Here is an 11,841-nt window from a genome sequence, read left to right on the forward strand (position 1 = left end):
TTGTAATGATGTGGAGAAAGTCATTTTACATTGACATTCCAAGTTAATTTGTACATATAATTACTTTCTGATCATTTCCTAGTTTGTGTTTTTTCTTTATTATTTACAAAAAGAAAAGTGTGTTCAGATTTAAGTTAGTAATTCCTGTTCACCACAGTATCCTTTGCATCACATACATGATGTAGGTATTGTCATAATAAGATACAGCATACATACATCACAATTCTAGATGTTAATATAACTAATATGAAATTAACATTATACAATGTGTTTAAAAAATTTCATAATGGACTAATGGATTGGTATTAGATGTGCCCTATAACAATTCTGACATACAAGCAGTACACTTGAAGAAACAAGAATATACAAACAATATTTAATATTTACAATGAGAACAACATGTTTGAATGACACTGAAAAGAAAAAAAGAGGTTATTAGTCATCAAGGAATTCAAAATACTCATCCATGATATAGAAACATTAATTTAATACTTAAGTTTTATTTCTGACTTAAATTTTTTGTCATCCATAATTCCCTTGATCTAAATTGACAGTGCGTTATACAGCTTTATTCCATAATGGCTCAACCTGTTTTGAGTTTTTGTTTTTATTTTTCTACATGCAGATTCTTCCTGATGTGTGTTGTACTTCTGTAAATCTGAATTCATATGTAAATTACTTGTGTGTGTACTTCTATCAGACATACTTTTGAATATGAACAACAATGGTACTGTAAGTATCATTAACTGCATGAATAAGGGTTTGCAGTGTGTTTGTGGAGAGCTGTATTTAATAAATTTAATGACATTTTCCTGTCATTTCAAAGTATCTGCAAGTGAGGTTTTTTGACACCTCAGAACATTCTTCTATAAGATGCAGCAGACTGGAAATAAGCAAAATACACTAACGGTGTACATTGTTTGCAACAAATTCCATAAATTATGCTCTGTGCAAAACATGCAGAATTGAGTTTTTTGGATATGTAAATGCAATGGCTTTTCCAGCTGAAGACATGGTCACTGTGCATGCCCAATAATTCTGTAAACTTTACTTTCTCTATTTCATGGTCGCTCAATAAAAACTGGAGTATATACTTCTCATTTCCTTTACTGTACTGGAGGTAATTTATTTTATTTAAATTAAATGTTAACTTATTAGGAAGAAACCACTGCAGCACGCACTTCACAACTTTTTCAGCAGTAATAGATAAGAATTTTCCATCATCACCAAATTATAGTTGTATGGTCTGCAAATAACATCATTTTTGACAAACTGTTTGGGCTTTTAATGTCAATTATATAGATCAGAAATTATAGGTGGGGCCATGAACAGTACCCTACAAGACACCTGTTGCCACCCTCTTAGCATCTGATAGCCACTTTATTTTTTGCCTGTTTTGAGACCCTTTGAGTTCCAAAACCTGTGTTCTATGTTGTAGATAGGATTAAGTTAGTTCCTTGCCAATATCTTTGATACTATAGCTTCCAGTTTCTCATGGAGTATTTAGTGGTTCACTGTATCAAAGGCATTGATAATATCTTGGTTGGTTCCTTCAACACTTTTGTTATGGTCTAAATTCCTTCTGGCTCCTTCAGGAGACTTGTATGGCTCCTGTGGTATAACCTGTATGAAAGCTGTGTTGATTACAATTCAGAACATTGGAGGTGTCGAGGTAGCTTATGATCCTGATTTTCATCAACTTCCTAAAGATTTATGAAAGAGATTGAAGGAGGGACATACGTCTGCAGTTTTCTACCTAGCATGAATACCCATTTTTGAACAGAGTTCTAACCTTAGAAATTTTCATCCTCTGTGTGAACACACCTTCACTGAATGAGAAATTGGCAGTATGTACCAGTGGCTACAAAATTTGTGGAGCAACTTTTTTATTTGTGACACTTGCACTTTATCCATTTCTGCCGACATTTTTGGCCTCAGACTATAATTAGTTCCACATTTCATATTCATTAGTGGAACTTATTCTCCTACTGATGCCTACTTTGGTGCTGTTATTTTCTTTTGTTTGTTAAAGTTCATGCTTAGTTTCTCAAGTACACTTAGAAAGTAGTTAATAATGTAATTGAGCAATGCATCTTTTTTTAGTTGATTGTTATCTCCAGATGTAAGTATAGTCTCCTGTTCCTTACTTCTTCTCCCAGTTCTCTTTAACAATTTACCATGTTCTGCTTGATTCATTGTCTGACTCCCTTACCAATCTATAATTATGTAATATGTATGCTACATTAATTATCCTTTTTATACACTTACATTTGCAGTTTCATACTTTTTTTCTTTTTTAGTGTCAGAAAAAATTTTCACTTCAGTGTAGAAGTTTCTCAGTGTGTGTTTGTAAGTGTATGTGAGTTGACTCTCATGAATCTTTATAGACAGCACATTTCCAGATCTATCATGGAAAGAGAGAACATGGCATTTGTATTTGTTTGTGACTATACGTATGCCGAGGATTGGTCAGTCAGTGTGGTAGTAAACTGGTGGCAGTTTTCAGGGGAGAAAATTCTTTTGTGCCTATGATGTACTATTGTTGTATTTACAGGAAGTGTGAGAACTGTAATGAGTGCATTGTGGTCAGATAAGCCTAGGTCAATGTTCCTTACTTCTATATCTGAGGTTTCTAGATTTGAAGATTTATTGTCTATGAAACTTTTTGAAGAGTTTGTTAGCATAGCTGGGATATTTATACACATGCCAGTTCCAAGAACTCCTGAAGATAGATGTTGACTGTGGATATTGTATTACAGACACAGTCCCTTTGACTGTTAAGAGATGTCACTAAACCCACCCAAAGATGTAAACAACCATGCATGAGCAGCACCTATTAGACGGATGGGCTCCGACAGCCAATAAGTTCGAGTCACTCCACCTGGAAATAGAGGACATACAGAGATACAGGAACTACTGATGACAATCCTCGCTCAAGCCACCCAAGGGCTACTACTGCAGTGGATGACTGCTAGTTATGGATTATGGCTCATAGGAACCCTGACAGCAATGCCAGAATAATGCTTTTTGTGCAGCCACAGGATGTCGTGTTATGACTCAAACTGTGCACAACAGGCTGCATGATGGGCAACTCCACTCCTGACATCCATGGTGAGGTTCATTTTTGCAACCATGACAACATGCAGTGTCTTACAGATGGGTCCAACAACATGCTGAACAGACCACTCAGGATTGGCATTACATTTTCTTCACTAATGAGTATCATATATGCCTTCAACCACACAATCGTTGGAGACGTGTTTAGAGGCAACATGGTGAAGCTGAACACCTAAGACACACTGTCCAGCAGGTGTAGTTTCATTATGTGGGACTGATGTATGTTGCTGCTGGTCATGGAAGGCATCATAATGGCTGCATGATACATGAATGCCATTCTCCAACCAATGGTGCAATGATATCGGCAGCATATTCATGAGGCATTAATTGTTGTGGACGAGAATTCATACCCCCATGAATGTTTTCCTTCAGGATAATTATATTGTTTAACTAGAGTGGCCAGCATGCTCTCCAGACAGAACCCATCAAACTTGTCTGGGATGGATTGAAAATGGCTGTTTATGGATAACATGACCCGCCAACCACTCTTGGGGATCTATGCCAAATCGCCATTGAGGACTGTGACAATCTGGACCAACAGTGCCTTGATGAACTTGTGGATGGTATGCCATGACAAATACAGGCATGCATCAATGCAAGTGGATGTGCTATTGGGTATTAGAGGTACCAGTGTATACAGAAATCTGGACCCCTACCTGTGAAGGTATCACTGTATAGTGGTACAACATGCAGTGTGTGGTTTTTATGAGCAATAAAAAGGGCAGAAATGTTGTTTATGTTGATTTCTATTCCAGTTTTCTGTACAGGTTCTCTACTCTCCAACTCTAGGGAATGAGGTTATGCAAAACTTTTTTGATGTGTGTATTAGAATAAAAGTTGAAACTACATATAAAATTAAGGAACGGAATTTTAATTGCACTGTCTACCAACATATTGACATTATAAAGTCCCCAGATACAATTATTGACTTTTTCTCTCCACATAAGATGCTCAGTCTAATTTATAAAAATGTCTGGATCACAGTTCTTGTTTCTAGAACACTTTCACAGCTGCCACACTTTCTATACCAAGAAGTCCCTTCCATACAGCCTAGTCATCCATGGCTGTTGCATCAGTAGTGATGAGCAGTTCCTCTGAAAATATGCTGAGGATCTGACTGAGGCTTTCACAGACTGTTATTACCTTCCCAGCTTCGTACAACAACACATCCCCGTGCCTTATTGCTCCAGTCACCCACCACCTCGTTAAGGTACAGCATTCCACTCATGACATGGTAGCACAATCAGGACTGGAGCAACCATATCATATTCTCCTTCTCCCCTGCAGGTCCGGGGTTTAGAGTAGGCCCAAGGTATTCCTGCCTGTCGTACAAGGTGACTAAAAGGAGTTTCACATGTTTCAGCCTTTATGTGATGGCCCCCTGTAGGGTTTGACTTCCATTCTTCAAACTTTTCCGAAAGAATGAGCCAATTGGAGAAGGGAGCCTTAAAAGGTCCATCGTGTCCTTCGTGAATTAAGATCTTTAGACCCGTGACCACACAGGCATTGTGCTGCTGATGCCTGCACTGTTAACTCCCTGCATATGCCAAGGGGTAGATGCCCATCTTCCTGGGGCATCGGGACTCCCAGCAAAGGCCATCCTATCAGGTGGCCCCTGGTCAGAGTGGGCGGCATCAGTGTGGATGACAAACGATGAAGCGCAGTCCATCATCTCTTGCTGGTGGTGAAACACCAGCAGTTTCTAAGCTATCACAAGCACAATTCAACACACAAAAGTACAACAAGTAAGAGCTTAAATGTGGTCCAGGGTACCACATTTCACAGAGACATTCTTTTACAGTCCAAAATTGAGCTGTATGCCAAGATTGTGGTTGCCCATCACATCACAATACTCCATGTGCACTGCCTTCCACCTGTGTCAACTGCAGAGAGCACCATTCACCTTGCTCACCTGACTGCAGGATTCTCCAGAAAGATAGGAGAATCCTGGAGTAGAAGACCCTGGACTGAATGACCTACACTGAGGCTAAGAGAAAATTTGAACACATGCATCCTGTGTGTATGACATAGTCTTGCACCACCCCTACAACAGTTCTGACACCATGAGCTCTGCCAACCCAGGTCACCTCTCAGAGCTGGTAGACTCACCTGCCCCCTTGATGTTGGAGAGCATTTCCATCCCTGTTGATCCTGCACCACCTACTTGAGGAGCAACACCCCCCCCCCCCCGCCCCCCACTGCTACCATCATTGCGCAACAATCAAGGCTGGAGCTGGAGAAGTGTAAGTGTTCTTCAGCTTCTCTCCCTAGGAAGTGGTCCCTTGGGTCACTCCATTCCTAGGTATCTTCTAGTGGGAAACATGCTGGCCAGGGTCGTTGACTTACACCTTCTAGAGCACGTTGGGTGGCACGGGATACATGCGGACGTGCATTGTCGTGTTGGAACAGCCAGTTCCCTTGCCGGTCTAGGAATGGTAGATCGATGGGTTCAATGACGGTTTGGATGTATCGTGCACTATTCAGTGTCCCCTCGACGATCACCAGAGGTGTACAGCCAGTGTAAGAGATTGCTCCCCACACCATGATGCTGGGTGTTGGCCCTGTGTGCCTCGGTCGTATGCAGTCCTGATTGTGGCGCTCACCTGCACGGCACCAAACACGCATACGACCATCATTGGCACCATGCCAGAAGCAACTCTCATCGCTCAAGACAACACGTTTCCATTCGTCCCTCCATTCACACCAGTCGCGACACCACTGGAGGCGGGGTGCACGATGTTGGGGCGTGAGCGGAAGACGGCCTAACGGTGTGCGGGACCGTAGCCCAGCTTCATGGAGACGGTAGCGAATGGTCCTCGCCGATACCCCAGGAGCAACAGTGTCCCTAATTTGCTGGGAAGTGGCGGTGTGGGCCCCTACGGCACTGCGTAGGATCCTACGGTCTTGGCGTGCATCCGTGCGTCGCTGCGGTCCGGTCCCAGGTCGACGGTCACGTGCACCTTCCGCCGACCACTGGCGACAACATCGATGTACTATGGAGACCTCACGCCCCACGTGTTGAGCAATTTGGCTGTATGTCCACCCGGCCTCCCGCATGCCCACCATACGCCCTCGCTCAAATTCCGTCAACTGCACATACGGTTCACGTCCATGCTGTCGCGGCTTGCTACCAGTGTTAAAGACTGCGATGGAGCTCCGTATGCCACGGCAAACTGGTTGACACTGACGGCGGCGATGCACAAATGCTGCGCAGCTAGCGCCATTCGATGGCTAACACCGCGGTTCCTGGTGTGTCCGCTGTGCCGTGCGTGTGATCATTGCTTGTACAGCCCTCTCGCAGTGTCCGGAGCAAGTATGATGGGTCTGACACACCGGTGTCAATGTGTTCTTTTTTCCATTTCCAGGAGTGTAGATCTCGCCAGACCCTCTCACATGATGGATATAGACTATTCAGGCAATAAATCAGTGGAAGCAGGTGACTGTGAGCCATACAGTGCTTCACTGAATTTTCCGTGCCTTCCCAGTCTCACGATGTCATCGTCCAGTGGAACTGTGGTGGTTTTATCCACTGCCTGGCTGAGCTACAGCAACTGTTGAGGTTTAAACCTGCTATCTGCATTGCCCTCCAGGAAACCTGGTTCCCTGCCCTCCGTCACTATAAGGCATATTACAGCAACCACAGTGACTATAATCGATTGACAAGTGGAGTTTGCGTTTATGTTCTAAACTCAGTATGTAGTTAACATGTGCCCCTTCAAAACTCTCTTGAAGCTGTGGCTGTCAGAATAAAGATGATGCAGGAAATAACTGTCTGCAATGTATATCTTCATCTAGATGGTGCAGTACCCCTGAATGTATTAGCTGCACTAATTACAAAGTGGAAGCTCTTCAGTGCTCTTGCGCATTGCACCGACACATTTCCTGGGTCTGACCGCATCCACAGCTAGGTGATTAAACATATCTCATCTGACTACAAGTGACATATAATCATCATCTTCAACCGGCTATGGCGAGATTGTGTAAAAACGCACTTGATGTTGACAGCTATCATCCCATCTGCCTCACCAATGTTCCTAAAAAGCAATGCCACAAGAGTGAGAATAAAACGGGTGAAATGTGTAACACAAAACAGAAAGAAAGGAAAAGCCATAAGAATGAAGGGCACACTATGAACACTAGAAGGAACAAAAGAGGACAAGAAAACAACAGAAGAGAGTAAAACATGAAAGCAGATTACAGTGGCTGGCAACCACGAGAATAGAAAGGGAAAGCCAGTGACTCTGCAACACATTAAAAACTCAACCGTAAAGCACTAGGCTGGAGTACACAGAGGGTCAAACGATACACTAAACCCTACATAGAAGTATAAAACCCATTCTCACGGATAAAATGTAAAACTGAAGATGCTGTGGAGTCATTGTGTCCAACACCGAAGGCAGGTTGGTGGGAAAGTTGAAAGTCTGTCACAGAGCGGCTAAATGTGAGTAGTCCAGCAAGAGGTGGACAACTGTCATTTGGAAGCCACAGCGACACTTAGGTGGCTTCTCGCAACAGAGTAGTTAACCATGCATTAGCTTCATATAGTCAATGCAGAGCCGGCAGAGGATGACTGATTCCCTGGGAGAGGCCTGCCTGGAAGACTTCCACACATTCATAGCCTCCTTAATGACATGCAATTTGTTGTGTGTGCTGTTATGACATTCCATCTCCCAAAGCCAGAAAACCCCATGGTGTAAGACAGAATGTAGGTCAGCTTCAGAGAATGCCTATCTCCAGAAGCAGTTTCCACGTCGCCTGTTTGGGAGCCATTCCGTGGTTTTTCAGTGGACCCCAGGACACGTCATTATCCTTGGCTATGAACTTGCTGATAGGCAGATGTGAGAAAATGCAAATCACCAAAATGTAAGTAGTTACTCTTTTTAAAAAAAATTGTGAATTTAACTGTGTAATAATATAAAACTAACACAACTGCATCGTTATAAATCCCACCGATGATACCTTAGAACAGGAGAATGTGAAAAGTGTACGGGATAAATAAAGTAACTAGCAGCAGGATAAGGCAGCTTTATTTACAAAACAAATTTTATATGCTTGCTGCAGAGGATGGCCACACAAACAGACTTGTTATTCATGCCATGCCAGGCATTTCCACATGACCCATACCAGAAATTCAGAAGATTCATCTGAACATCCATAAAACCATACAACACACAAAATTGAACAAGATATGCAAATGTAACAATCTGGTACCTAAATATTCAATGTAAAAATTAAAAACAGTTCAACCACCACCCAAAAAGCAATGCATTCTGCTCAGAAAATATGGTTAAAATACGAGATAAAATCCCTAGACTCTAAAAAACAAGAGTTAAATTATGAGTTGTATAAGACATATTTACAACTCGCATACACCATAAATAATATGAAAGTTTTCTACCATCAGGTCAACAGGGTCGAAAAGCTTTCAAAACTGGTGCACAAAGAATAGAAACAGTTAATAGAAGAAAGATCAACCTACTCAAAAAACTCCAGTTACAACATATTACCTTTACTCACACACACAAATTCTACCCAAGATTAGTGAACCTTACGGACACACAGTTAAACAGTAAAGAAAGACAGCTGTTGGAGAAAGGATGAAAATACAATGTAAATTTAGAAATAGATGAAGGTTACTTAGGAAATCTAATTATAGAAGCATAAAGTGTTTTGACAAGGGATGATAGGAATGAAAATAGCAGTGTCAGCATTGGATTAACTAGAGAACCAGTAAAAAAAGAAATCCAGAATATAATAAGCAGCATCAAAATGCAACAACACAAAAACAACAAAACCTCAGATCTGCAACTCTAGGAAAAATTATGAAAAAACTACAAAAACAAAATGTTATCATTTTAAAATAATAATTCCAATCCCTAAGAAAGCAGGTGTTGACAGATGAGAAAATTACCAAACAATCAGTTTAATAAGTGACAGCTGCAAAATACTAACACGAAAGTTTTACAGACGAATGGAAAAACTAGTAGAAGCCGACCTCGGGAAAGATCAGTTTGGATCCCGTAGAAATACTGGAACACATGAGGCAATACTGACCTTACGACTTATCTTAGAAGAAAGATTAAGGAAAGGCAAACCTATGTTTCTAGCATTTGTAGACTTAGAGAAAGCTTTTGACAATGTTGATTGGAATACTCTCTTTCAAATTCTAAAGGTGGCAGGGGTAAAATACAGGGAGCAAAAGGCTATTTGCAATTTGTACAGAAACCAGATGGCAGTCATAAGAGTCGAGGGGCATAAAAGGGAAGCAGTGGTTGGGAAGGGAGTGAGACAGGGTTGTAGCCTCTCACTGATGTTATTCAATCTGTATATTGAGCAAGAAGTAAAGGAAACAAAAGAAAAATTCAGAGTAGGTATTAAAATCCATGGAAAAGAAATAAAAACTTTGAGGTACGCCGATGACATTGTAATTCTGTCAGAGTCAGCAAAGGACTTGGAAGAGCAGTTGAATGGAATGGACAGTGTCCTGAAATGAGGATATAAGATGAACACCAACAAAAGCAAAATGAGGATAAAGGAGTGTAGTCGAATAAAGTCGGGTGATGCTGAGGGAATTGGATTAGGAAATGAGACACTTAAAGTAGTAAATGAGTTTAGCTATTTGGGGAGCAAAATAACTGATGATGGTTGAAGTAGATATCATATAAAATGTAGACTGTCAATGGCAAGGAAAGCGTTTATAAAGAAGAGAAATTTGTTAACATCGAGTATAGATTTAAGTGTCAGGAACTCTTTCCTGAAAGTATTTGCATGAAGTGTAGCCATGTATGGAAGTGAAACATGGATGATAACTAGTTTGGACAAGAAGAGAATAGAAGCTTTCGAAATGTGGTTCTAGAGAAGAATGCTGAAGGTTAGATTTGTAGATCACGTAACTAATGAGGAGGTATTGAATAGGATTGGGGAGAAGAGAAGTTTGTGGCACAACTTGACTAGAAGAAGGGATCTGTTGGTAGGACATGTTCTGAGGCATCAAGGGATCACCAATGTAGTATTGGAGGGCAGCGTGGAGGGTAAAAATCATAGAGGGAGACCAAGAGAAGAATACACTAAGCAGATTCAGAAGGATGTAGGTTGCAGTAGGTACTGGGAGATGAAGAAGCTCTCACAGATAGAGTAGCATGGAGAGCTGCATCAAACCAGTCTCAGGACTGAAGACCACAACAACAACAACAACAACAACAACAACAACAACAACATTTTAAAAGGAGACAAGGGGACCACAATATTACTGATACACAAAGAACAATACATTGAAAAAACACAAGAAATCATTTTACAAAATAGCATTACAAATTTAAAATCAGACATGACATTCAGATTAAAGACAAAAGTACAAAAAAAAAACAAAAAAACAACACACTCTGAAAAGTATTGACATCATACTGGATAACATAGAGAAAAGAAAGTTGTCATATATCAGTCCCACTGCGCTGGTTCTCCGAAGCCAACCAAAAATCCACAAACCGAATCTTCTGTGAGGCCAGTACTGGATTTCAGAAAATCCCCCCCCACTTCAAAGCTTGCAGGATACATGTTAAAATTTCTGTCTGTAAATTTCAAATTACAAGAAGACAGAACTATTAAAAACACTACCCAGCAAATACAACGAACAAAAGATATAACCCTCCTTTCATTTGTTATAGAAAACATGTATTGCAACATACCAGTACCAGAAATGGTTCAAATGGCTCTGAGCACTATGGGACTTAACATCTGAAGTCATCAGTCCCCTAGATCTTAGAACTACTTAAACCTAACTAACCTAAGGACAACACACACACAGTCATGCCTGAGGCAGGATTCGAAACTGCAACCTTAGTGGCTGCGTGGTTCCTGACTGATGCGCCTAGAATTGCTTGGTCACACCGGCCAGGAGTACCATAAGTAATAGAAATTATAGATAAGTACATGAAAACTTATAGTCACCTTCCTGATGAACAGATTAAGGAAATATGCACACTAATAAAGCTCATAACTTAACAAAATTACCTCAAATTCAGTAATGAATTTTATTTAGAAGGAGATGGATTACCAATTGGGTCCCCAGTTTCAGAAGCCTTAGCAGATATTTTTGTAAACCACATTTAACAGATCATTTTCACAAAAATATTAGCAAAATAATACAACATATTATATTGGTTCAGATACATGGATGACATCCTTTGCTTAACAGATATACCACAAAGATAAATTGAAAAACTACATACTGACATCAGCAAGATCCATAAAAATATAAAATTCACAATTGAAAGAGAACAGAACAACCAAATTAACTTCCTGGATATTACAATAAAGAAACAGAACCATAAGCATATGTTTGAAATTTACCGTAAACCCACAGCAACAGACAATATGATTCATCAATCCTCTAACCACCCGTACACACAAAAGCAAACAGCACTTCAACACATGCTCCACAGACTCAACACAGTACCACTTGCCAAAGAGGCTACCAAAAAGAATTTGACATAATGATGCAGGAGGCACAAAATAATGGTTACAACAGTAACACAGTAACACAGTAACAAAGCTTAACAACAAAATTAAAAGTAAAATAAAAGCAGAAAGCTCCAAACCACAGACAACAACACAACAGAACCAAACACAAACATGCAGTCCCATAACAACTGCACAGGATAATCAGAAAAAGTTGAAACAAAACAATAGATGGTACACAGTGACATACAAATGCAAACTCACCTA

This window comes from Schistocerca gregaria, unplaced genomic scaffold (assembly GCF_023897955.1).
Source record: "Schistocerca gregaria isolate iqSchGreg1 unplaced genomic scaffold, iqSchGreg1.2 ptg000001l___fragment_1, whole genome shotgun sequence".
NCBI classification, from domain to species: Eukaryota; Metazoa; Arthropoda; class Insecta; order Orthoptera; family Acrididae; genus Schistocerca; species Schistocerca gregaria.